The sequence below is a fragment of the Mustela putorius genome, unplaced genomic scaffold (assembly GCF_011764305.1).
Source record: "Mustela putorius furo isolate JIRA1106 unplaced genomic scaffold, ASM1176430v1.1 tig00003962_pilon_pilon_pilon, whole genome shotgun sequence".
Classification (NCBI taxonomy): domain Eukaryota; kingdom Metazoa; phylum Chordata; class Mammalia; order Carnivora; family Mustelidae; genus Mustela; species Mustela putorius.
The window spans coordinates 23532812-23557255 of record NW_025422106.1 but is presented as its reverse complement, the minus strand read 5'-3'; the positions used below and the strand labels follow the sequence as shown (position 1 = coordinate 23557255).

The window sequence follows — 24444 nt, the reverse complement described above, 5'->3', positions numbered from 1 at the left end:
TTTCACTTTTTCTTTTGAATAAAAAATTGCCCTAGTTTCTTATTTCCCATGTTAGGCATGCCTGTGGGATTAGGTTTATGTTTGAACCAGTGAGTTGCTTCTTGTTTCTTAGCAAGCTCTGCCATATGATCAAGGGCAGTCTTCTTGTTGTCATGACAACCGACATTTATATAAGCAAGAACTGGGGGAGAACATTGTTGTTTGGGGTGATTTGTGGTAAATTTCATCATAATGGAAAGATAAAGCACCGACTTGGCAGGCTAGCAGCTAGAACTGAAACAACAGAGCAGACTTCTGTTCCTTTTGGTGAGATCTGTTTGGTAGGTACCACTTTTGGCTATCATGAGTACTGTCATACCTGGAAAAAAAGGAAAGAATATGATCATCTTTAGTCACATTTTCAGTAGCAATCAGGATGTTGTGTGCTTGTGGGAGGGGGGAGAGTGGCCTGTTCTTCTAAAGCAAAAGTTATTGATCCAGAATCTTGACCCCTAGGGGGCCCAGTGATAGACCCCATAAGGGGTATGGCAGAGATTACTCATTCAAATCGATGTTCTCTTCTGTGCACATTGCCTGACTACATTAACTAGGCTCCCCTGCTGTTATATACAACCATGTGATTGAGTTCAGCCAATGGATTGTGTGTAGAAGTGCCTGCGTCCCTTTCTGGCCTGGCTTATAGAAACTTCCCGCAGGGTCTCCTCCATGTTCTCTGTTTCCATCAGGCTGGAATGGAGCTGACACCGGGGCAGAGACTTCACCCACCTGACCTATCTCCAGCTTAGTTACCAGCTAGGTAGCAAGACATAAACTGTTCAACTGTTATTTGGGGGTACCTGGTTGGTTCAGTGGGTGGAGCACATGACTCTTAATCTCGGGGTTGTAAGTCTGAGCCCTATGTTGCCTGTGTTGGGAGTAGTGATTACTTAAAATCTTTAAAAATGTTTTTAATAAATGTTAAAAATCTTTTTTTAAAAAACCCATTATATGTTTTAAGGACAAATAGTTGCAGCAGTTAAGCTACTCTAATACAAAGGAGTTGAATTAGATAGGCAAGAGGATACCTAAAGTCTTTGCAAAGAGATAGAGAGCCCTTGTCTGTTCCACTTCCTGCTTCTCTCTCCAGCCTTAGCTCCCTTTGCTTTCCCTGCTGTACTCTGGGCTCTAGCCACACTGAATTTCTTGACCTTTCTTTACCTGACCCACCTATTTGCGCCTCTATCTGACTCACCTTCTCTCTCACCTTCAATTACCAGTCTTACCTGACACTCTAATTGGGTGAGGTGTCTGTCTCATGTTCTCTGTTGGCTGTATGGGCTTACTGTTGTAACATCACACTGAACCGAAATTACCTGTGCATGCCTGTCACCAACATTGCTCACTGCTATATTTCCAATACCCAGCTCTGCTTGAACATACAGGGGATACCCAGGGTATATATTTTTGACAAAAGAAAAAAAAAAAAACAGAAGATAGGCTAGAGGTTATCAAAAGCCAAGTGGGAGATGTGGGTAGTAATAACCCTAGAGACATAAGAAAGTTACTGTGTCGGGGCACCTGGCTGGCTCAGTTGGAAGAGTATGTGACTTGATGGCTGGGTCATGAGTTTGAACCCCATGTTGGGTATAGAGATTTTTTAAAAAAGATATTTATTTATTTATTTATTTATTAGAGATCACAAGCAGGCAGAGAGGCAGGCGAGGGTGGGGGAGCAGGCTCCCCACTGAGAAGAGAGCCTATTCAGGGCTCTATCCCAGGACCCTGAGACCATGACCCAAGCCAAAGGCAGAAGCTTAAACCCCCGAGCCACCCAGGTGCCCTCAAAGCTGCTTTTTTAAAGATTTTATTCATTTATTAGAGAGAGCACGAGAGAGGAGAAGGTCAGAGGGAGAAGCAGACTCCCTGTGGAGCTGGGACCCTGATGTGGGACTCAGTCCTGGTACTCTAGGATCATGACCTAAACCAAAGGCAGTTGCTTAACCAACTGAGCCACCCAGGCATCCTGGTCTACCTAGCTTCTAATCGTGGGCTGGCTGGTCTTGGATGGCCCAGCTGACACAGTTTATCTCTGCTTCATGTGATCTCCCATCCTCCAGCAGAGTAGCCTGGACTGGTTTTCATGGCTATTGACAGAGTTCCAAAACAGGGAGAATCACACAGAGCCTCTTAAGGCCTGGCATTAGAGTTGACACAATGTTGGGGCACCTGCGTGGCTCAGTGGGTTAAGCCTCTGCCTACGGCTCTGGTCATGATCTGAGTGTCCTGGGATCCAGCCCCGCATCAGACTCTGCTCCGCAGGGAGCCTGCTTCCCACCCCCCCTTTCTCTGCCTGCCTCTGCCTACTTGTGATCTCTCTTTCTGTCAAATAAGTAAATAAAATCTTTAAAAAAAAAGAGAGAACTGACACAATGTCAATTCCAGTGCATTCTATTGATCAAAGTGAGTCTCATGGCCAGCCAGGATTCAAGGACTAAGGAAACAGCCTCCACCTCTTGATCGAATGAGCTATAAAGTCGTATTGCAAAGGGGAGCGGATACAGGAGGAGTGAGGATTTTGGCAATTTTTGCAATCTACAGAAGATAGCCCATAAAATAAACTATTTGACTAAAATGTTGAAGCACACATTAGTAGGAAGCATCATCACTAAACAAGTCAATACCCCAATATTTGTAGTTTTTCTTAAAAATTTTTAAAAAGATTTTATTTATTTATTTGACAGACAGAGACCACAAGTAGGCAGAGAGGCAGGCAGAGAGAGGAGGAAGCAGGCTCCCTGCTGAGCAGAGAGCCCGATGTGGGGCTCGATCCCAGGACCTTGGGATCATGACCCGAGCTGAAGGGAGAGGCTTTAACCCACTGAGCCACCCAGGCGCCCCGTTTTTCTTTTTCTTTTTTATTCTTTTTAAGTAGGCTCCAAGTGCAAGACGGGGTTTGAACTAATGACCCTGAGATCAAGAGTCACATGTTCTACAAGACTGAGCCAGCCAGACACCCTATAGTTTTTTCTTTATTTTATAACTTGAATATTTTGCATGTACAAGCATGATTTTTAATTTATTTTATTTTTTAAAGTAATTTCTGCACCCAACATGGGGCTTGAACTCATGACCCAGAGATGTAGAGTCGCATGCTCTACCCACCAAGCCAGCCTGGCGCCCCAAGCATGATTTTCAGCACCTGCCAAAGTAGGTGTTTGGAGTGGGGACTTGCAGACTGTTTGAGAAGAAAGGCACATGGGAAGACTGAGAATGAAAAGACTGACAGCAAGCTTCTTTAGCTCAGAGTTGTGTCCCGTTTATTCACTTTTATCTGCAGCACCTTCCATGATGACCACATGGAAAACACTCAGCAAATATTTGTTAATGACTAATAGTAAACCTCTATTTACTACCATAAAGGAGAATCGAATGTCTAGTCTTACTGCTCTGCTGCTGCGTGTGGATATGCAGGTTATTATGCCCTCCCCAAGGACGCCTAGGGCACAGAGGGGTGGAGTTGAAACCAGCCTGTGTTCTGCTAGCCAGGACTCAGGCCTGGTTTCTGGCTTTACCTGCCTGCAGGGGGCATAGTTTTAAATCCAAACAGAGCCCCGTTTTGCTTACTAAGCCGCCAGTCTCTAAGACTGTGTGTTGGAGGGGCACCTATTTTATAAAGCTCAGGGCAGTTCCCTTTGGGCTGGCAGGGCCCTGATAATCTATGGGAGCGGAGAACTGCTTGCTGGGGAATGCAGGATGGCCCAAGATACACAAAGCAAGAAAATTTAGCATAAAACTAGAGACACTGGGGCGCCTGGGTGGCTCAGTGGGTTAAAGCCTCTGCCTTCGGCTTAGGTCATGATCCTAGGGGGCTTAGGTCATGATCCTAGGGTCCTGGGATGGAGCCCCACATCGGGCTCTCTGCTCAGCGGGGAGCCTGCTTCCTCCTCTCTCTCTCTGCCTGCCTCTCTGCTACTTGTGATCTCTGTCAAATAAATAAATAAACTCTTAAAAAAAAAAAAAAACTAGAGACACTGTTCTTAAAAATTGATCAACATAAATGAGTGAGGGATTGCGAGAAATAGGAGCAAGGAAAATGAAAAAAGATAGTGCAGTTATATGCCTGAATCCAGAGGAGAAACCAGCTGAGAGTTAGCAGAGAGACCAAAACAGTGGAGCACACAAAACATGATTTGTTTCTGTAAAAAGCAAATCTATGAGACAAAATAGATTAATGGCTGCCTGGGCTGGGAGTAGGAATGGGGACTGACTGTAAATGGGCTCAAAATTTCATTTTAGTGTGAGGGGAATGTTCTAAAATTAGATGGTGCCAATGGGTATATAACTGAAATATACTAAAATTCATTGAATTTTAGACTTAAAACAGGTGGATTTATGGTGTGTAAATTATATCTCTCTCAATAAAGTTATTTTAAAATATTTGTCTTCAAAAAAATAAATAATAAACGTATTTGTCTCAGCAAGAAATAACAAACGTCGGGGTGCCTGACTGGCTCAGTTGGTAGAGCACGAGATTCTTGATCTTGGGATTGTGAGTTAAGGTCACGAGCCCCATGTTGGGTGTAGAGATTACTTAAAAAAAAAAAAAAAGAAATTAAGAAAAAAAGAAGTAACAAGTGTTGGTGAAGATGTGAAAGAAAGGAACCCTCGTGCACTCTTGGTGGGAATGAGGAATACAGTATTCTGTATATACTGTGTATATACGGTATACACTGTGGAATACAGTATGGAGTTTCCTCAAAAAAATTAAAAATGGAACTACCATATGATCCAGAAATTCCATTAGTAATTACCCCCAAAATGAAAACACTAATTTGAAAAGATATATACCCCTATGTTTATTGCAGCATTGTTTACAATAGCCAAGATACAGAAACAATCCAAGTGTTAATCAATAGATGAATGGGTAGGGGCGCCTGGGTGGCTCAGTCGATTAAGCGTCAGCCTTTGGCTCGGGTCATGGTTCTGGGATTGAGTCCCACATTGGGCTCCCTGCTCAGGGGGGACCCTACTTCTCCCTCGCTTGCTCCCCCTGCTTGTGCTCTCTTTCGCTCTCTGTCAAAGAAATAAAATCTTCTTTAAAAATAGATGAATGAATAGATGAATAAAAATCTTCTAATAAAATAGATGAATAGGCGCCTGGGTGGCTCAGTGGGATAAGCCTCTACCTTCGGCTCAGGTCATGGTCTTGGGGTCCTGGGATCAAGCCCCACATCAGGCTCTGTGCTCTGCGGGGAGCCTGCTTCCCCCCATCTCTTTGCCTGCCTCTCTGCCTACTTGTGCTTTCTCTCATTCTGTCAAATAAGTAAATAGTCTTTCAAAAAAATAAATGAATGGATAAAGATGTATATGTAAATATATATATAGTGGAATTTACCCAGCCATAAAAGAATGAGATCTTCCCATTTGTGACATGGATGGACCTAAAGAGTATTATGCTAAGGGAAATAAGTCAGACAGAGAAGAACAAATAGCATATGACTTTACTCATCTATGAAATCTAAGAAACAAATTTAAAAAACCAGACTTTTTAAAAAAAGAATTGGTTGTTGTCTTTTTAAGATTTTAATTATTTATTTGACAGAGACACAGCGAGAGAGGGAATACAACCAGGGGAGTAAGAAAGGGAGAAGCAGGCTTCCTGCTAAGCAGGGAGCCCGATGCAGTGCTCAATCCCAAGACCCTGAGATCATGACCTGAGCTGAAGGCAGACGCTTAATGACTGAGCCACCCAGGTGCCCCCAAAACCAGACTCTTAAATACAGAAAACTGGTAGTTGCCAACAGAGATAGGCGGGGACAAAATAGGTGAAGGGGACTAAGAGATACAAATTTCCAGTAATAAAAGAAGTCAGTCATGATAATGAAAAGCACAGCATAGGGTATGTAGTAAATAGTAAATAATGTGATAACACTGTGTGGTGACAGATGGTGACCACACTACCGTGGTGAGCAATGAATGATGTCTTGCCAAATCACTATGTTGTATACCTGAAACGAATATAACATCATATATTGCATAATAATTATATTTCAATGTACAGAACATTTTTTAAAAAAATTGTTGAGTATAATAAAATTATTATTTGTCTTTTGTCAGTGTTAGCCACACTAAAAGTGAACAAGACATTGTGTGTCTCTGATGGATACAATAGGAAGCTCACAGCAAGCACCACCTCTGAGGCATTCAAATAAAAAAGAAATTGATCCTGACTCTGATTCAGCTATCGGTTTACAGGAAATGTGAAGAATACAGGAACAAGTCAAATAACACCATAAGGAAGTGAAGAAACAAATCCAGGATGTGAGATATTCTACAAGACAAATGGCCCAGTTTCTTCTCAAATAAATGGTAAGAAAAAGAAAAGGGACAGGAAGGGTGAATTGCTATGGATAAAAAGAGACTTAAGAGCTCTATCAAGTGATACATTTTGTGAATTTAGTTTGTATCCTGATTCAGGTAAACCAACTGGGAAGGAAAAACCCATTTGAAACAACCATGGGAAATTGAACATGGGCTGAATATTAGATGATGTTAGAAAATAGGGGCACTTAGGTGGCTCAGTCAGTTGAGTGTCCAACTCTTGCTTTCAGCTCAGGTCATGATCTCGGGGTCGTGGGACTGAGTCCCATGTTGGGCTCTGCACTCGGCAGGGAGTCTGCTTGAGATTCTCTCTCCCTCTGCCCGTTCCCCTGCTCATGCTCTCTCTTTCTCTCTCAAATAAGTCTTTCTTTTTTTTTTTTTTTTAAGATTTTTATTTATTTATTTATTTGACAGACAGAGATCACAAGTAGGCAGAGAAGCAGGCAGAGAGAGAGGAGGAAGCAGGCTCCCTGCTGAGCAGAGAGCCCAATCCGGGACTCGATCCCAGAACCCTGGGATCGTGACCTGAGCCAAAGGCAGAGGCTTTAACCCACTGAGCCACCTAGGCGCCCCTCAAATAAGTCTTTATAAACGAATGAATGAGTGAATGTGGGGCACCTGGCTGGCTTTGTCAGTAGGGCATTTGACTCTTGATCTCAGGGTGGTAAGTTCAACCCCCACATTGGGTGTACAGATCATTTATTTATTTATTTTTTTTTTTTAAAGATTTTATTTATTTATTTGACAGACAGAGATCACAAGTAGGCAGAGAGGCAGGCAGAGAGAGGAGGAAGCAGGCTCCCTGCTGAGCAGAGAGCCTGATGTGGGACTCGATCCCAGGACCCTGAGATCATGACCTGAGCTGAAGGCAGCAGCTTAACCCACTGAGCCACCCAGGCGCCCCTGTACAGATCATTTAAAAAAAATATTGAAAAAGGAATGAATGAGGGGCACCTGGGTGGCTCAGTTGGTTAAGCTTCTAGTTTGGCTCAGGTCAAGATCCCAGGATTCTGGGACTGAGCTTTGCTTCGGGCTCCCTGCTCAGCAGGAAGCCTGCTTTCCTCCTCCTTCAGGCCCTTGCCCCTGTTTGTGTTCGCTCTTTCTCTCTCTCTCAAATAAGTAAATAAAATCTTTTTAAAAATGAGTGAATGAATAAATGTTAATCTTGGGTGTAATAGCGATATTGTGGTTATATTAACAAAGTCTGTTAGTGATACTGTGCAAAACAAGGTAATGGTCCCCCAACGACGTCCACATCTTAATCCCTAGAACCTGTGAATATGTTACTTTAGATGGCACAAGGGATTTTTGCAGTTGTGAAAAAGGATCTTGACATGGGAAGACTATTCTGGATTACCTGGTAGTTCCAATGCAGTCACAAGTGTCTTTGTAAGAGGGATGAAGGACAAGTCAGAGTCAGAAAAGGAAATATGACAATGGAACCAGAGGTTCCAATGAGGTGCCTTAAAGATGGAAGAAGGGGCAATAAGTCCAATAAGGCAAGATGACTCTAGAAGTTGAAAATGTCAAGGACATAGATTTACTGATAGAGGTACCAGAAGAAACACAGCCGTGATGACACCTGGATTTAGGACTTCTTTATCACCCAGAACTGTAAGATGATATATTTGTGTTGCTTTAAGTCACAAAACCTGTTGTAATTTCTTACAGTAGTAATAGGAAAACATTACAAGTATCTTCATGAATACAGCCTTTGGTTCAACTGAATTATTTTTAGCAATGATTTCTAGGAGTAGGATTCCTGGGTCATGGCTATCACATTTGAATATTTTGGCTTCCAAAGGGTGTTTATCCATTGTCCGCACTGCCAACAGAGTAAACTGGAAAGCATGAAACACCATTATATTTTTTCTTTTCATCATTACACTAAAAAAAAATAATATAGTAAATTTAAAAGTACATCTTAGGACACCTAGCTATCTCAGTCCATAGAACATGTGACTCTTGGTCTTGGGGTTGTGAGTTCAAGCCCCACATTAGGTATAGAGATTCCTTTAAAAAAAAAAATTAGGGGGCACTTGGGTGGCTCAGTTGGTTAAGCAACCGCCTTTGGCTCAGGTCACGGTCCCGGAGTCCCGGGATCGAGTCCCGCATCAGGCTCCCAGCTCCATGGGGAGTCTGCTTCTCCCTCTGACCTTCTCGCCGCTCATGCTCTCTCTCACTGTCTCTCAAATAAATAAATAAATAAATAAATAAATATCTTAGGGTTCCTGAGTGGCTCAGTTGGTTAGAGGTCTGACTCTTGACTTCATCTCAGGTCATGATCTCGGGGTCATGAAGACGAACCCTGCATTGGGCTTCACACTCAGTGTAGAATCTGCTTGTCCCTCTCCCTCCCCCTCTGCCCTTCTACCTACTCTCACAAACGCTCTTTCTCTCTCAAATAAATAAATTAAAATTTTAAAAACAAATACAATCAAATCTTAAAAAATGGTTAAGATGGCTCAACTACAATAAAAATTTTTTAATAAAAAATTAAACGAAATTCTAAAAACAAAAAAGGTTAAGATGATAAATTTGTTGTGTATTTTACCATAGTTAAAATTTTTTTAAAGATTTTATTTATCTATTTGACAGAGCGAGAGAGGACAAGCAGAGAGAGTAGTAGAGGGAGAAGGAGAGGCAGGATTCCTACTGAGCAGGGAGCCCGATGCGGGGCTCTCTATCCCAGGACCCTAGGACCATGACCTGAGCTGAAGGCAGATGCCCAACCATCTGAGCCAACCAGGCACCCTTACCATAGTTAATTTTTTTTAAATTTTAACTTAAAAATTAATTTTTCAAAAAGTATATCTCAGGTACTTTATTTGTATATTTTTATTACCAGTGAGAACAAATAGATTTCCATTTACTTACCCTTTGAATTTTCTCATGTATGAATTAGCAGGTTATACCCTTTTTTTTTTGGTTATACCCTTTTCTTATTTTACTTATTGGATTTACTACCTTTTTTAAAATTTTTTTTAAATATTTTATTTATTTATTTGACAGACAGAGATCACAAGGAGGCAGAGAGGCAGACAGAGAGAGGAGGAAGCAGGGTCCCTGCTGAGCAGAGAGCCTGATGTGGGGCTCGATCCCAAGACCCTGGGATCATGACCTGAGCCGAAGGCAGAGGCTTTAAACCACTGAGCCACCCAGGCGCCCCCTTTTTTTAGATTTTTAAATTATTTATTTATTTATACTTTGGGTTTACTATTTAAAGATTTATTTATTTAAGAGGGAGAGAGAGAGTTTAAGCTTTGGGGGGGGGCAGAGGGAGAGGGAAAGATGGTCTCCTAAGCCAGCTCCATGTTGAGCACTGAGCCCCATGCAGGGCTTGATCCCATAATCCTGAAATCACAACCTGAGCTAAAACCTAGAGTCGGACGCGGAACTACCTGTGCCAGGATTTACTATTTATTCAAATAGTCAAGTCTTACTTTCAATGCTAAAAAACCTTCTTCCAGAGTTTGGAAGATCTTTGATCTTATTTTATCCTGGTATTTCTGTAAGTTGATTCTTTTTTTTTTTTAATATTTTATCTAATTATTTGACAGAGAGCACAAGCGGAGGAAGAAGTACATAGAGGAAGAGGGAGAAGTCCCAATGTGGGGCTCCATGTGGGGCTCAATCCCAGGACCCTGGGATCATGATGTGAGCTGAATGCAGATGCTTAAGGACTGAGCCACCCAGGTGCCCACTTTACTTCATTAAATTTGAAAACTAACTGGCAAGTAGCATAAAGCGTAGACCTAACGTCTCTCTAATTTAGTATTGTCCTCAAGCCACTTATTAATATTCCCTTCTTCCTAAGTCATCGAAACTTGAGAGGTTTGTAACTGATGGTTTGATGGTTTGTTGGTTTTTTTTTTTTTTTTTTAAAGATTTTATTTATTCTTCAGAGAGAGAGGGAGAGAGAGCGACCACAGGCAGACAGAATAGCAGGCAGAGGCTGAGGGAGAAGCAGGCTCCCTGCTGAGCAAGGAGCCCGATGTGGGACTCGATCCCAGGACACTGGGATCATGACCTGAGCCGAAGGCAGCTGCTTAACCAACTGAGCCACCCAGGCGTCCCTGTTGGTTTTTGTTTTTTGTTTTAAGATTTTATTTATTTGAAAGGGAAAGTTAGAGAGAAAGAGAAGGAGCAAGGAGAGGAGCAGAGGGAGAAGCAGACTCCCTGCTGAGCAGGGAGCCTGATACAGGGCTCTATCCCAGGACCCTGGGATCATGACCTGAGTCGAAGGCAGACAGTCAACAGACTGAGCCACCCAGGTGCCCCTGGAAGTGATGGGTTTTACTAGTGATTTGGAAAATAGCAGAATCTTATTTGGAATCAGCCACAGAAGTAGAAGGAAGTGGATGTGGTGGATTTCTCATGTGCCCAAGCCTCTCCTTGGCGCTTGACAGAAGGACTGAAGAGAGATGATGGGACGGAGAAGAGGGGCCAGGGGAGCCATCTGTACTCCCATCTTTTGGCACAATATAAATATGGGTATTTTTCTGTAGGTCAGATGGACGAGACAGTAACTTGCTGGGCTGAACCCACTTGCCTATAACCTACCAAGGGGGGAAGCGCTTCAGAACCCTCCCAACAAATTTACACAGGGGTCCCCAAGCAAGCTAGTCACTGGCAGGCTGCCATATATATATAACTAAGGAGATGTTATCCCCCCAAATATAAATATGAGTCCGTATTAGAAGTTCTATTAATATAATTTTTTTTAAATTTTTTTAAAATTTTATTTATTTCTTTGACAGAGACAGATCACAAGTAGGCAGAGAAACAGGCAGAGAGAGGAGGAAGCAGGCTCCCTGCTGAGCAGAGAGCCCGATGCGGGACTCGATCCCAGGACCCTGAGATCATGACCTGATCATGACCCACTGAGCCACCCAGGCGCCCTCTATTAATATAATTAACCATATTTACTCATTAAAGAAAAATAATTCATAAAAATAGAGCCCAAAAAGCATCCAGTAAAAAGTCAACACCCTTAAAAAAAAATTCCTTAATCTCTACATCCAACGTGAGGCTCGAACTCATAACCCCAAGCTCAAGAGCCGCAGGCTCTACTGACTGAGCCAGCCCGGTGCCCCAACACTCAATTTTTTAAACTCATTTTTTTCCCACATACACAGCTCATTTATTAGCACTGGTGCTGCCAGATAATGATTTCCGGTGAAGATGCTGAGCTGTGTGGAGGTGGCAGAACGAGGTGAGGCTCAGATGCGTGAGTGGCAGGCTCCTGTTTCTTCCACTCATTGTTGTTGTCATCCCACTCGGCTGAGAAGCCCTGCATCGGGCTGACCTTCAGGACGAGCTTCCTCTTGGTGTGCTTGGCCACCCACTCCTCTTCAAAGGTGTGCGGGCACACCTAGTGCTTCCCCAAAATCAGAATGAGAGTGGTGAAGTCCATGACAAACATGGCAGTGCCCACAACCATCTTGCCTTTGTTCATGCTCCTGTTCCTTTCAGCAAAGCTCTTGTGGAATTGGATGTGGTACAACTTAACTTTCTCACTGGTGAAGAGGCTGCTCCAGGGAGCCTTCTCCTTCTCTTTCAAGGTCTTCTGGCTAGCTCAGTCGGTTAAGCGACATACTCTTGATCTCAACTCAGGTCTTGAACTCAGGGTCGTGAGTTCAAGAAAAAAACAAAACAAAAACAACTATTTCTCAGAAAATAATAGAAAATATTGCTCTTAATGGGGAAATGTTAGACATTTCCATTAAAATGTGGAATTTAATAATAAAAGCCTATTTTGATCTCTTATTCAGTATTTCTCTGAAGCTCCATAGACATGGAGAAATGAGAAGTAAATAGAAGATATATATATACAAATATATTATAAAGGTAGAGACAAAATTTTCAGCAGTGCTCTGGAAAGCCAAGCCAGTTAACTGAAAAACTATTAGAATTGGAGCCCCTGGGTTGCTCAGTTGGTTAAGTGACTGACTCGATTTTCACTCAGGTCATGATCTCAGGGTTTTGAGATAGAGTCCCTCATTGGGACCGTGCTCAGAGGGGAGTCTGCTGGAGATTCTCTCTTCCTCTCCCTCTGCCCACCCCACCCCACCCCGTGCTCTCTTTCTCACTCTCAAATAAATAAATAAATAGAAAACTGTAAGAATAAAGTCCAACGAGGCAGATGGATGTAAGGTAACTATTCAAAAATCCTTAATTCTCATATATATTAGCAGTGAGGATCAGAAACAAAAAGCAGAAGGAAACCCCATTTATAATGTCAATAGCCTCCTAAGTACTTGGAAACAAAATTAACTGGAAATACATAACATCTCTAGAAATCTGGGGCACCTGGGTGGCTCAGTGGGTTAAAGCCTCTGCCTTCGGCTTGGGTCATGATCCCGGGATCCTGGGATTGAGCCCCACATCGGGCTCTCTGTTCAGTAGGGAGCCTGCTTCCTCCTCTCTCTCTGCCTGCCTCTCTGCCTACTTGTGATCTCTGTGTGTAAAATAAATAAAAATCTAAAAAAAAAGATCTCTAGAAATCTAACTATACAAAATAATTAAGATCATATGAAAGAGACTTGAAGAAAATTAGAGAATGTGTTGCTAAATGGGAAGATTTATTTTTTAAGAGACTCCCAATTTCCCCCTAATCAATCAATAATCAATCTATAAATTCAGGGCAACTCGATCAAAATCAAAATGGATCTTGAGGGGCACCTGGGTGGCTCAGGCAGTTGGGCAGCTGCCTTCAGCTCAGGTCATGATCACAGGGTCCTGGGATCTAGTCCGGCCTTGGGCTCCCTGCTCAGTGGGCAGCCTGCTTTTCCCTCTGCCTGCTGCTTCTCCTCCTTGTGCTCTCTCTGTCTCTGACAGATAAATAAATCTTTAAAACCATGATTTTAACTTTTTTTAATGCACTTTTTATTGTTTTCTAAGTATAATTGTATTTTTAACAATGCAATAATACTGAACATGTGATTTTATTTCTTGGCTTTTATACTTAATCACACATTGTGAGAATTTTTCATGTGTATCTTCATACATACATCTATATTGTAAAGGTAATACATATATTTTAAAAATTTAAACAAATTCATAAGATTTAAAATAAAATAATTAGCTTATTTTTACAAATAAAAACACAATGACAACAACACACTAAAACACTAAACTGCAGCTCCTGGAGGCAATGACTCATCGTATTTTTTTATGCCCTATTTCCTTCTTGTAGTGCTTAGTGCACTACCATGTATGGATACTGTACTCAAGACAGGTCAAGTGAGGTCTTGTTTCCATTAAAGGAAGTTTTTCAGTAAAGTTGGGAGAGTCCTAAGTAAGGGTGTGATTTAATGACCTGGTGATTGCTTTAAGGAATTTTCAATGGAACAGGAAGTACTCACAGAAGCTGTGAGAAAAGCAGTACCAGACTATGAGAGGCACCTCAATACCCGTCACCACGATTTTCTTTTTTTTTTTAAGTAATCTCTCCACCCAACATGGGGATCAAACTCATGACCCTGAGATCAAAGGTCACAAGTCCTACGGACTGAGCCAGCCAGCGCCCTGTGCACCATGATTTTTTACATCTGTTTATAGTTTCAGATGCTATACCAAAAATGCTTCTGGTTTTTTATTCAACATAGTACTGGAAGTCCTAGCCATAGAAATCAAACAAGAAAAAGAAAAGAAATGAAAGGGCTCCCAATTGGTGGAGAAAAAATAAAACTTTCACTATATTTTTAACAGATGTAAACTACTTATTGACTGTTTGCCAGCAAATATTTTTAAATACCTTATCTTGCAGAATATCACTTTCAAAGATTATTTATTTATTTATTTTTAAGATTTCATTTATTTATTTGTCAGAGAGAGAGTGTGCACAAGTGGGGGAGCAGCAGGCGGAGGGAAGAGCAGGCTCCCTGCTGGGCAAGGAGCCCAATGTGAGACTTGATCCCAGGACCCTGAGATCATGACCTGAGCCGAAGGTAGATGCTTAACCAGTTGAGCCACTCAAGCAACCCAGCATATGACTTTCAAGTTAAAATGTCAAATGAACACCAGTGTTTACAGTTCTTTTAAGGAATGTTATGTAATGACACATTAAGGCATAAATTCTTTTGGCTTCTAATTCTTTTATTTTATTTTATTTATTTATTTTTTAATATTTTATTTATTTACTTGAGAGAGAGACAGTGAGAGAGAGCATGAACGAGGAGAAGGTCAGAGAGAGAAGCAAACTCCCCATGCAGCTGGGTGCCCGATGCGGGACTCGATCCTGGGAATCCAGGATCATGACCTGAGCCGAAGGCAGTCGTCCAACCAACTGAGCCACCCAGGCGTCCCATTGGCTTCTAATTCTTAAAAGAATAAAAACACTAAAAGTGATGCAAAATCTTCAGTGTGAGATTATGACTAAGCTACATTTTACAAAAATATCGTATAAAATGGCGATAATCCAGGGCATCTGGGTGGCTCAGTTGGTTAAGTGTCTGCCTTCAGCTTGGGTCATGATCCCGGGGTCCTGGGACCAAGCCTGCTTCTCCCTCTCCCTCTGCCTGCCCCTCCCCCTTCTTGTGCACGCTTTCTCTCTCTCTCTCTCTGTCAAATAAATAAATAAACAAAATGAAATAAAATGGCAATAATCCCATTCAACATCCTGAATTAGATGCTTTTTATACAATCAAACTTTAAAATTTACAGATAAAGACAGTTCAGTATTGCCACTGAGAAGTACATCTCTTAGCCTACAGAACTTTCAGGCCACAGCTTTAAGATCTGAATTATCAAGTTGGTTCGATGAATTAAACAGTTGGCAATCATGAACACATTTATTGCCTCGCCTCTTTCTTTCCTTTTTTCTTTTTTAAAAGATTTTATTTATTTATTTCAAGAGAGAGAACGAGTAAGAGAGAGCATGAGATAGGAGAAGGTCAGAGGGAGAAGCAGACTCCCTGTGGAGCAGGGAGCCCAATGTGGGACTCGATTCCAGGACCCCAGGATCATGACCTGAACCAACTGAGCCACCCAGGCACCCTGTGCTCTATTCTTTTATCACAAAAAGAAAAAGAAATACTGCAGTAGAGGAAGATTATTCTGAATTTTAGCACTGCATTTTCTACTTCAGTTGCCTTTTCAACGAGGATGGCAATGGAAGAGATGAAGAATGAAGCTTAGACCAATTCCATGGTTTCTATGCCTCTCTGTGCAGTCATGTGTCCTATATTTAATGAGCTAGAATGATGAAACCAATTCTTGGTTTCAGCTCGGGTCATGGTTTCCGGATGGTGGGTTCAAGCTCCACTTCGGACTTTGTGTTCAGTGTGAAGAAGTCTGCTTGAAGACTCTTTCCCTCTCCCTCTGCCCCTCCTCCCACCAAATAACTAACTTAATAAATAACCTTTTAAAAAACCTTTATTTACAGAAGACATGATACTATTTATAGAAAATCCTAAAGACTCTAAGACACTAAGGACTACAAGAATTGATAGGTGAATTCAGTAAAGTCACAGGATACAAAATCAATGTACAGAAATCCATTGCAGGGCCACTTGGTTGGCTCAGTCATTAAGCATCTGCCTTCCACTCAGGTCATGATCCCAGGGTCCAAGCCTGCTTCACCCCTTACCACTCCCCCTGCCTGATCTCTTCTCTCGATGTCTCTTTCTCTGTCAAATAAATAAATAAGATCTTTAAAAAAAACCCATTGCATTTCTACATGCTAATAATAAAGTAGTAGAAAGAGAAATTAAGAAAAAAATTCCATGTATAATTGCACCAAAAATAATAAAATATCTAGGAATAAACTCAACCAAGGAGATGAAAAACCTATACTTTGGAAACTATAAAACACTGATGAAAGAAACGAAGACAACACAAAGAATTGGAAAGACATTCCACGCTCATAGATTGGAAGAACAAATATTGTTAAAATGTCCGTACTACCCAAAGCAATCTAGGGATTTAGTGAAATCCCTATCAAAATACCAACAATATTTTTCATAGAACTAGAATAATCCTAGAATGAAATTTTTAAAAAGATTTTATTTATTTATTTTACAGACAGAGATCAAAAGTAGGCAGAGAGGCAGGCAGAGAGAAAGAGAGAGGGAAACAGGCTCCATGCTGAGCAGGGAGCCCGATGCGGGGCTCGATCCCAGGACCCTGGGATCATGATCTGAGCCAAAGGCAGAGGCTTTAACCCACTGAGCTACCCAGGTGCCCCTGAAATTTTAAAAAATATTTTATTTATTAGTCAGAGAGAGAGAACACAAGCAGGGGGAGTGGCAGGTGGAGGCAGAAGCAGGCTCCTCCCTGAGCAGGGAGCCCCATGTGGGACTTGATCCTAGGACCCTGGGATCATGACCCGAGCTGAAGGCAGATGCTTAACTCACTGAGCCATCCAGGCATCCCAGAATTAGAATAATCCTAAAGTTTGTATGGAACCACACAAGACTCTAAATAGCCAAAGCAGTCTTGAAAAAGAGAAACAAAGCTGTAAGTTTCACAATCCCAGATTTCAAGACACACTACAAAGCTGTAGCAATCAAAACAGTATGGTGGGGGCATAAAAATAGACACATAGATCAATGGAACAGAATAGAGCGCCCAGTAATAAACCCACAATTATATGGTCAATTAATCTTTGACAAAGGAGGCAAGAATATACAATGGGAAAAAGACAGTCTTCTCAACAAATGGTGTGGGGGAAACTGGAGCAACATGCAAAAGAATGAACCTGGATCACTTTTTTATACCACGCACAAAAATAAATCCAAAAATGGGGGCACCCAACCAGCTCAGTCACAGCAGTGTGTGACTCTTGATGTTGGGGTTGTGAGTTTTAAGCCTGACATTGGGTGTAGTGATTACTTAAATAAATAAAACTTGAAAAAAAATCCAAAAATGAGGTACCTGGGTGTCTCAGTCCACAAAGCTCCACATTGAACTGGGAGCCGTCTTAAGATTCTCTCTCTCCCGCTGCTTCTGACACACCCAGCCCCCCAACCTGATCACGTATGCAATCTCTCTCTCTCTTAAAAATAAAAACGAGGGTGCCTGGGTGGCTCAGTTCATTGGGCAACTGCCTTCGGCTCAGGTCATGATCCTCGAGTCCCGGGATTGAGTCCTGCCTAGGGCTCCCTGCTTGGCAGGGAGTCTGCTTCTCCCTCTGACCATCTCCCTTCTCATGTTCTCTCTCTCTCTCAAGTGAATAAATGAAATCTTTAAAAACAACAACAACAAAAAAAAAAACTGAAAGCTCCTTTTTTTTTTCTTTTTTACATAGGCTCTTTAAAAACAACAACAACAACAACTCTGTGAGTTTTTTGAAACTCGCAGCCCTGAGACCAAGCCCTGAGCTGAGATCAAGAGGGGGATGGGTGGCTCCAAAACACTCTTCACTGTAGAGAACAAACTGAGGGTTAGCAGAGGGGAGGTGGAGGGAGTAGACTAGGTGATGGGGATTAAGGGTTAATTTACACAATGAGCACTGAGTAATGCATAGAGTTGTCAAATCACCATATTGCACACCGGAAAATAAGGTAATACCGTGTGTTAACTATATGGAGATTAAAGACATTTTTAAAAAGATTTTCTTTATTTATTTGACAGAAAGAGACACAGTGAGAATGGGAACAGAAGCAGGGGTATTAGGGGAGGGAGAGGCAGGTCGCCTGCTGAGCAGGGAGCCTGATGCAGTCCTTGATCCCAGGACCCCAGGATCATGACCTGAGCTGAAGGCAAACGCTTAGCCTCCCAGGCGCCCTGGGGCGGGGTATTAAAATTTTTAAAAATGTTTCTGTTTATATTTTTGTTGCCCTATCAGTTATTTCTGCCCCTCGTGTTCTGTTTGTTGAGAGGACAGGCAGTACAGTCAGAGAATCAATCTCGGTTTAAGATTTCTGCCTTCTCAGCAGTTTCTTGGGAAGAGAGGCACCTTCAGACAGATCTCCGCCGGTCTCAGGAGACACTGTTCAGGAGAGAATACCAAGTGGTTGAAAGGAGGTCACCTCAAATCTCTGCATGTCCGTGGCAGCCCTTTCATCATCATGGCAGCAAAGCTGGCTTTGGAGGCTGAGGTACGTTTTATGAAAACATGGGCCAGTTTGGCCACCCGTGTTGGCCACTCATTTCTCTGAAATGACCACTCTCTCCCTCGTCACTGCTATTCTTCTCAAGAGAACTCCATACTTACCCTTCCCACTTCCTTGTCTCCTTTGCACTTCAGTCAAAGACAGTCTGGCCTCCAGCATCCCTTCAAAACTGCTCTTGAAGGTTGCTCGTGACCTAAATGCTATTTCCAATGGCTTTTCATCGTGGCTTATCTCGATGTCTCTGCAGAATTTAATATGGCTGACAACCTCCTAGTTTTTGAACTCTTCTCATTGGTTTTTAATTTTCATTTACTTTTATTTAGGTTTTGTTGTTGTTGTTGACAGAGAGAGGGGGAGAGAGAGAGAGCGCACAAGGAGGGGGAGCAGCAGGCAGAGGGAGAGGGAGAAGCAGGCTCCCTGCTGCACGGGGAGCCCAATGTGGGGCTCGATCCCAGGACCCTGAGATCATGACCTGAGCCAAAGGCAGATGCTTAACCTACTGAGCCACCTAGGCACCCCTCATTCATTTTTTTTATGACACTAACTTCTGATCCTCGCTCAAGCTTGAACCATAGAGACATTAATAAATGTAGCTAACCTTCATTGAGTATCAGGTTCTTTTCGTAGAATCTCCCTTTCAAGTCTCATTTGTATGAGGAAAATATCATTCCCATTTTATAGATAAGAAAACAGAGGCTTAAAGAAGTTGAGTAATTTGCTTTCCTTGCATGGGTTATAGGAGCCATGGAACCCAAGGAGTCTGAGAACAGAACCTGTGACCTTAAATGTTGTATTGTTTTTGATTGAGCTGGAAGGGATTTCTAGAGGTCAGCAAATTCAGCCACTTTACTTCATTTCTGGGGGGTGGGGAGCCTTGGGATTTTGGTAGGGATTGCATCAAATCTGTAGTATTGTTGTCTTAGCAATCTTGAATCTTCCAGTGTACCTGGCTATTCATTTGAATTGTTTTGTACTGTCCATTCACTACTATACAAAAATACAACTGATTTTTTGTCTTAATACTCTGTATTGAACTCTAATACATTGTCAGAAAAAAATCCAAGAACTGGGTAAATTAGAGATTCAGTGGGCGTCACACAAAGCGCCATTGTCATTCTCAGGAATTGAAAATGAGAAAGAAGCATCCTTGAAGGTACAGACATTAAAAGAATCTAGAAAAATAGTTTGTTGTAGCTGTTAATTTTTTTTTTCATTAAAAATAACATATGCGGGGCACCTGGGTGGCTCAGTGGGTTAAAGCCTCTGCCTTTGGCTCAGGACATGATCCCAGGGTCCTGGGATTGAGCCTCACATCAGGCTCTCTGCTCAGTAGGGAGCCTGCTTACCCCCCACCCCCACCTGTCTCTGTAGAAGTATATAAAAAATTAAAAATTGGGGTGTTGGCAAGCTCAGTTGGCAGGACATGTGACTCTTGATCTCAGGTTTGTAAGTTCAAGACCCACGTTGGCTGTGGAGCTTAAAAACAAAATTTTTTAAATTAAAAAATTTGAAAGTTTTAATTAAAAGTCATTAAAAAATACAACTGATTTTGTGTGTTAATTTTGTATCCTTCAACTTTACTGACTTAGTTTAGGGTGGCTTAGTTGTTAGGCATCTGCCTTCAGCTCAGGTCATGATCCCAGGGTCCTGGGATTGAGTCCCACACTGGGCTTCCTGCTCAGTGGGGAGCCTGCTTCTCCCTCTCCCACTCCCCCTGTTTGTGTTCCCTTTCTCACTGTGTTTCTCTCTGTCAAATAAATAAATAAAATCTTTAAAAAAAAAGTTCAAACAGGGATAGCTGGGTGGATCAGTTGGTTGAGTGTCTGTCTTCAACTCAGGTCATGATCCCAGTCATAGATTTGAGTTCCACATTGGGCTGTTTTTTTTTTTTTTTTAATATTTTATTTATTTATTTGTCAGAGAGAGAGAGAGAGAGAGAGAGAGCGTGCACAAGCAGGGGGGAGAGCAGGCAGAACAGGCAGAAGCAGGCTTTCTGCTGAGCAAGGAGCCCGATGTGGGACTCATTCCAGGACTCTGGGATCATGACAGAGCCGAAGGCAGCGGCTTAACTGACTGAGCCACCCAGGCATCCCAGTTTTTTGGTTTTTAAAATACTTTATTTATTTATTTATTTGAGATTGAGAGAGAGAGCACGCACACATGCAGGGGAGGGGCAGAGGGAGAGAGAGAAGCAGACTGCCCAAGGAGCAGGCAGTCCCATGCAGAGCTCGATCGCAGGATACTGGATCATGACCCGAGCTAAAGGCAGCTACTCAACCAAGGAGCCATGGAACATCCCTAGGCATCTCTAGGCTCTCTGTTCAGTGGAAAGCCCATTTCTCTTCTCCTTCTGCCTGCCACTCTCTGGGCTTGTGCTCTCTCTCTCTCTCTCCCTTTTCCCTCTGCCAAATAAATAAAAATCTTTTTTTTTTTTTAAGATTTTTAAATTTATTTGACAGACAGATTACCAGTAGGCAGAGAGGCAGGCAGAGAGAGAGAAGGAAGCAGGCTCCCTGCTGATCAGAGAGCCCGATGTGGGGCTCGATCCCAGGACCCTGGAATCATGACCCGAGCAGAAGGCAGAGGCTTTAACCCACTAAGCCACCCAGGCGCCCCTCTGCCAAATAAATAAAACCTTAAAAAAAAAAAAGTTCTAGCAGTTTTTGTTTTGTTGAAACCTTCAGGGTTTTCTACTTATAAGACCAAGTCTGCAAACAGAAATTATTTTACTACTTCCTTTAATCTGAGTGCCTTTTAAATCTTTGTATTTCCTAAATTCTCTGGCTAGATCTTCCAGTACTATACTGAGTCTCTGGGGAAAGGGAGGACTTTATCTCGTTCATGGTCTTTCACCACTGAGTATGCTGTTAGCTGTGGGTTTTTCATATGTGGCCTTTTTTATGTTGAGGAAGTTCCCTCCTATTCCTAGTTTATTACCATGAAAGGTCATTGTTTTTAAAGATTTTATTTTTGGGGGTGCCTGGGTGGCTCAGTGGGTTAAAGCCTCTGCCTTTGGTTTGGGTCATGATCCCAGGGTCCTGGGATCAAGCCCCACATTGGGCTCTCTGCTCAGCGGGGAGCCTCTTCCTCCTCTCCCTCTGCCTGCCTCTCTGCCTACTTGTGATCTCTGTCTGTCAAATAAACAAGTAAAATAGTTTTAAAAAAGATTTTATTTTATTTATTTTTTAAAAGATTATTTATTTATTTATTTGACAGAGAGAGATCACAAGTAGGCAGAGAGGCAAGCAGAGAGAGAGAGAGGAGGAAGCAGGCTCCCTGCTAAGCAGAGAGCCTGATGCGGGACTCGATCCCAGGACCCTGAGATCATGACTGGAGCCAAAGGCAGTGGCCCAACCCACTGAGCCACCCAGGCGCCCCTTTATTTTATTTTTTAAAGTAATCTCTATACCAAGCTTGGGGCTCAAACTTATGAATCTGAGATGAAGAGTCACATGTTCTACCAACTGAGTCAGCCAGGCACCCTGTTAAGTACTTTTTTTGGTATCAGTAGAGCTGATCATGTTATTTTTACCCCTTCATTCTATTAATGTAAGATATTAATTACATTGATTTTTTTTCCAAAGATTTTATTTATTTATTTGACAGACGGAGATCACAAGTAGGCAGAGAGAGGAGGAAGCAGACTCCTGCTGAGCAAAAAGCCCGATGCGGGGCTCGAGCCCAGGACCCTGAGATCATGACCTGAGCCGAAAGCAGAGGCTTTAACCCACTGAGCCACCCAGGTGCCCCTACATTGATTTTCTTAAAACATCTTTGCATTCCTGGTTAACTTCCACTTGGTCATGTTGTATAATATTTTTACTATGTTACTGAATTTATTGATTTATTTGAAGATTTTACTTTTTAAATAGATTTTATTTATTTATTCAGAGAACCAACAGGGGGAGGGGCTGAGGGAGAGGGAGAGAGAGAATCCCAAATAGACTCCTTACTGGGCACGGAGGCCAGAGGCAGGGCTTTATCTCAACACCCTGAGATCATGACCAGAGCCAAAATCAAGATTCAGATGCTCACCCCATTGAGCCACCCAGGTGCTCCTCTATGTTGCTGTATTTAGTTTGCTATTATTTTGATGAAGATTTTTTTAAAAGATTTTATTTATTGAGAGAGAATGAGTGACAGAGAGCATGAGAAAGGAGAAGGTCAGAGGGAGAAGCAGACTCCCCAAGGAGCTGGGAGCCCGATGCGGGACTCCATCCCGGAAATCTGGGATCATGACCCGAGCTGAAGGCAGTCACTCAACCAACTGAGCCACCCAGGCGCCCGATTTTGATGAAGATTTTTGCATCTATTCATAAAAGATATTGGCCTGCAGTTTTCTTGTCATGTCTTTGTCCAGCTTTGGTATTAGAGGGCCAGGTAAAGCTGATGTAACAAAATGAGGTAGGATGTGTTCTCTCGGCTGTTTTTTGGAAGAGTTTAAGAAGGTTTCTTCTACTACTTTTTAAAAAAAAATTGTTTTTTAGTAATCTCTACACCCAGTGTGTGCCTCAAAATCACAACCCTGAGATCAAGAGCCTCATGCTCCTCTGACTGAGCCAGCCAGGAAGGCGGGTATTAATTCTTCTTTTTTTAAAAATTTCTTTTATTTTAATTTTTAAAAAGATTTTATTTATTTATTTGACAGAGAAAAACAGCCAAAGAGGGAACACAAGCAGGGGAAGTGGGAGAGGGGAAAAAAAGCAGGCTCCCCACTGAGCAGGGAGCCTGATGTAGGACTCTATCCCAGGACCATGGACCTGAGCTGAAGGTAGACCCTTAACGACTGACACACCCAGGTGCTCTATTTTAATTTTTTTGAAAATTTTTACTTATTTATTTGAGAGAGACGAAGATAGCAATAGAGAGCATGAGTTAGCACAAGCAGGGGAGAGGGAGAAGCTGACTCCCTGGTAAGCAGGGAGCCTAACACTGGGCTCTATCCCAGACTCTGGGATCATGACCTGAGCCAAAGACAGATGCCTTTTTTTTTTTTTAAAGGACTTTATTTATTTATTTGAGAGAGAGACAGTGAGAGAGAGCATGAGAGAGGAGAAGGTCAGAGGGAGAAGCAGACTCCCCACAGAGCTAGGAGCCCAATGCGGGAATTGATCCTTGGGATTCTAGGATCGTGACCAGAGCCGAAGGCAGTTGCCCAACCAACTGAGCCACCCAGGCACCCCAAAGGCAGATGCTTAATTTACTGAGCCACCCAGGTGTCCCCGGATTTTCTATTTCTTGAGTGAGTTTTGATTGTTTGCTTGAGTTATGATCTATTTTTACACACAGCACCTCCTTAAGATTTTATTTATTTGACAGACAGAGGTCACAAGTAGGCAGAGAGTCAGGCAGAGAGAAAGAGGGGGAAGTAGGCTCCCTGCTGAGCAGAGAGCCTTATGTGAGGTTTGATCCTAGGACCCTGAGATCATGTCCTGAGCTGAAGGCAGAGGCTTTAACCCACAGAGCCAGTGCTGTGCTACACACAGCACTTCTGATACCAAATGCATGGGGTTCCCACACCAATTTTCCAGTTATCTATGGATGCCAATTGGATATCCTGCAGTGTAATTCAATTCTGGTACTACCCAGAGTTAGTACAGACCCATGAGACTGAAGTTAAGGTCTTAGTTCCCCAAGACTTTTCCACACTTCAGAAGCCAATTGCAAATAGTGGGTCTCCAGGTTATCTACACTTCTTTCCAACTTGGCTACAAATTGTGAATTATCATGATTTTTCAGGTTTAATAGTTTGCTCTGGTAGTTTGCAGAATTCAGGGAAATGCTTTACTTTTCTTACTGGTTTATTATAAAGAATACAAACAACCAGATGAAGAAGCACATAAAGTAAATTTTGGAAGGGTCCCAAGCACAGGAGTGTCTGAGCCTCTGTGGTTTAGGGTATGCCACCTACCTCCTGGCATGTGGATATAGTCACCAACGTGGAATCTCTCTAAGCCCCATTGTTTGGGGGGTGCGCCTCAGTCAGTTGAGAATCCAACTCTTGACTTTGGTTCAGGTCATGAAC

The 24444-nt window shown here is 42.4% G+C and overlaps 1 long non-coding RNA gene across 1 annotated transcript; it reads left to right on the top strand.

Annotated features, from left to right (window-relative positions):
• Positions 1 to 5651: 5651 nt before the first annotated feature.
• LOC123389196 lies at positions 5652 to 22084 on the top strand. The gene is made up of 3 exons (XR_006603766.1): positions 5652 to 6348; positions 18240 to 18404; positions 22026 to 22084. It is a non-coding gene; the product is annotated as an uncharacterized LOC123389196 (long non-coding RNA).
• Positions 22085 to 24444: the final 2360 nt, after the last annotated feature.